This window comes from Amblyomma mixtum, chromosome 3, assembly GCF_055824585.1.
Source record: "Amblyomma mixtum isolate Tamu chromosome 3, ASM5582458v1, whole genome shotgun sequence".
NCBI lineage: Eukaryota > Metazoa > Arthropoda > Arachnida > Ixodida > Ixodidae > Amblyomma > Amblyomma mixtum.
The window spans coordinates 419,246,180-419,249,128 of NC_143014.1; positions in this window are offsets into that span (position 1 = coordinate 419,246,180).

Below are 2,949 nucleotides of genomic sequence, written 5' to 3' on the forward strand. Positions count from 1 at the left end.
AGCTGTGAATAAAGATACATTTGTGTCTAACGAACTTTTTTGCACTTTTAAAACAATTTATGGTACCACCCTGCCTTGGGAGGACACCAAGTTTGCGGGAATTTCATGCGTTTAGAGACAGTTTCCTGTTCCAAACAGCTCGCCGACGCATTGCTCCCAATGTAACCCAACGGGAGAGTGGGAGCCAACATACCTCCGTCGAGAGCAGTGTCCTCATCCTGAAAGCGGCGCTGGCCATCGAGGAACCCTAGCCCGGCGAAGATAGCAGCGCCGCAGTGTGGCACCGCCGCCGCTCCGCCGACTGAAGCCGTGGGCATGTACTTTTGAAAACTAAACGACTGCATATTTTGATAGACTATCTACACGTCCTCGATATCAAGCAAATCCGCCTTCCACACGGAGCATCATCGCTGTCGTCAGACGCCGTGCCTACGATCCTATACCAAACATCCCAAAGGAAACCGAAACGTGAACGACTCCCCAGTGAAGAGATGTGAAGAGATCGAAATGAAACAAAGCGCAGTAATTGTTTGCAGGATTTAGGTGACTCCAACACAGCGTTGAAATTGTGGAGCCAGCCGTCCCAGTCTACATTCAAAATGCTCCAAAGCGGACCGATCAGTGAGCCACGCACAAATCTTCAGATTATGATGCTGCTGCTTACATGCAGGCTTTGTACAACATTGAGCCTCACTCTGTGGTCTTTTGGAAATTGTTTTTTTTTAACTGCGGTAGCAATACAGATGAGATAATTTGTGGAAAAATCTGGCGGAGGACCCCGATTCAGATCAAGTTTCTTGTACTATGCCCGCAAACCTACAAATTTCATTTGTGCGCCCCTCGCAAAAGGAATGGAACAGCAATTGTTGCACGTTGACGGCCGTTAGTACGAAATGCAGAGGAAGCGTGACTGCGTGTCCTGGTTTTAATATTGCATCTTAAGTTCCTAAAATTAAAGCTAGAAACTACATTACTGTGTCTTACATCGCACTGCAAAGCTGCGTCGACTGAATGTGCTACAAAGTCTGGCATATCTGTTTATTTAGTGTTTATGAAGTCTTGCTCTTTTGACTGGAACAGTACACATATGTTCCCAATACCTGAGGAAGGCTTTGAGGGGGAGCGAAATATGCTGTGCAGCACATCTGCCACCCGGAGTGCGACTGCTTAGTCAGAGAAGTCCCCAAGGGGATGAAAATTTCTTCTAAAGCTTAGCACCAGCACGTAAAGAACAATCACTCAGTCAGAGGCCGGTATCAGTTTTTATTCCCTTGTGTGTTTTTTCTAGTGTTCTTTGGGCTTAATTAAATGATACTGTTGGTGTTTTAACTGTTACTTTTTTCGCGGTATTTGCGAGGTCTTCGTGTGAGTTCATATATACAAATGAAACCGCGTTACTGGTAACCTGCAGGCGGTCCAAAAAATTCTACTACTGCTAACGATAAGAATTCCCGGAAAAGGAAATGCGGTATCTGTTTCACTATCGTTGCACACCTTACCCACGCCGGTGTGGAAAGTCATGATGAAGGGAAATTGTTTGGCTTTTTTTGTGGGGCTAAACGTCCTATAGCGACACAGTATATAAAAGGAAGATATGAATCTCGACTATCTGGGGCTTTTCTTAACGGCCGCCGACACCGCGCAGTGTACACGTGCCTCTTGCATTTCGCCTCCATTTAAATGCGGCGGAATGCAGAAGCCCCGTGTAGTGTGCATGTCTGTCCGCATTATTTATTAATTTATTTACCCTAAAGACCCAGAAGAGGGCATTACATAGGGGGGGGGGATGATTAAAAGAAAGCACACATAACAAATCAACTCATAACAAATGATGGTCAATATACTGAAGGCAGAGTTTGGGTAACATTTGGTTAAGTGCAGTTTAACACATTGAAACTGCAAAATTCAACACGTTCAAACAAGTGAGTAATAATTAGGGCAAAATAAGTAACTACAAATACAATGGCACACAAAAGAAGCTCCGGAGCTGTTCAGCACACAAGAAATGGCAAAGCAAAAAAGGACCGCCAAAAAGTTACGGTCGTCGTAACACGGTAAATCATCTAGCACTCTGTGACGCATTTTCCGGGATCAGAAATGTTATTAAAGCTGTTTGAAAAGATGATAATTCAGTATGGCCGACAATGCTGGATGGCAATGAGTTCGATTCATTTATTGACAAAACCAGCGGTGACTTCTGGTATTTTAGTGTGCGAGCGAAAATCGGACGTACCTTATGCGCATGATCCAGGCGAGCTGAACAATGAGGTGCAGGAAAGATATGATTTCGGGAGAATGGCGTTTCTGTATAGTGTAAAGTGTGAAATAATGACAACCGGGCGAACTTTCTACGTGTCGCTAGAGGTTGAAGATTCATTGCTTGCTTCAGTGCTGATACGCTTTGATGACGGGAGTAGGATGACAGTATGAATCTGACGGCTTTATTTTGCACTGCTTCTAGAGCATTTGTATGAATCGCGTGGGAGGGGTTCCATATAACAGAAGCGTATTCAACAGATGACCTGATAAGCGTTGTATAAGCGCTGTGCCATGTTTCAGCGTTCGCGAGGGGTAAACGGCGTTTCAAGAGACCAGTTTTTTTTTAAAGGCTTTATTAGTTATGCATTCAATGTGAGCATCCCAGGTTAAGTTTTGACTGAAAAACGCTCCCAGATATACACGACACGGAGTCAATTCCACTATTATTTAACCGGTAATTATTCTGTGATGTTCGTGCTACGCTAGAGAATCTTACATGCTTAGTCTTACTGACATTAATATTCATCTGCCACGTTGAACACCATTGCGCTAGTTCTGTTAGATCTGATTGGAGAGCTAGTGCATCAGTCGGGGTGGATACCTGCCTGTATATTACGCAGTCATCTGCGAAAAGCCGTATTGATGAAGTAATATTAGAGGTTGTGTTAATTATATAAATGAGAAAAAGCA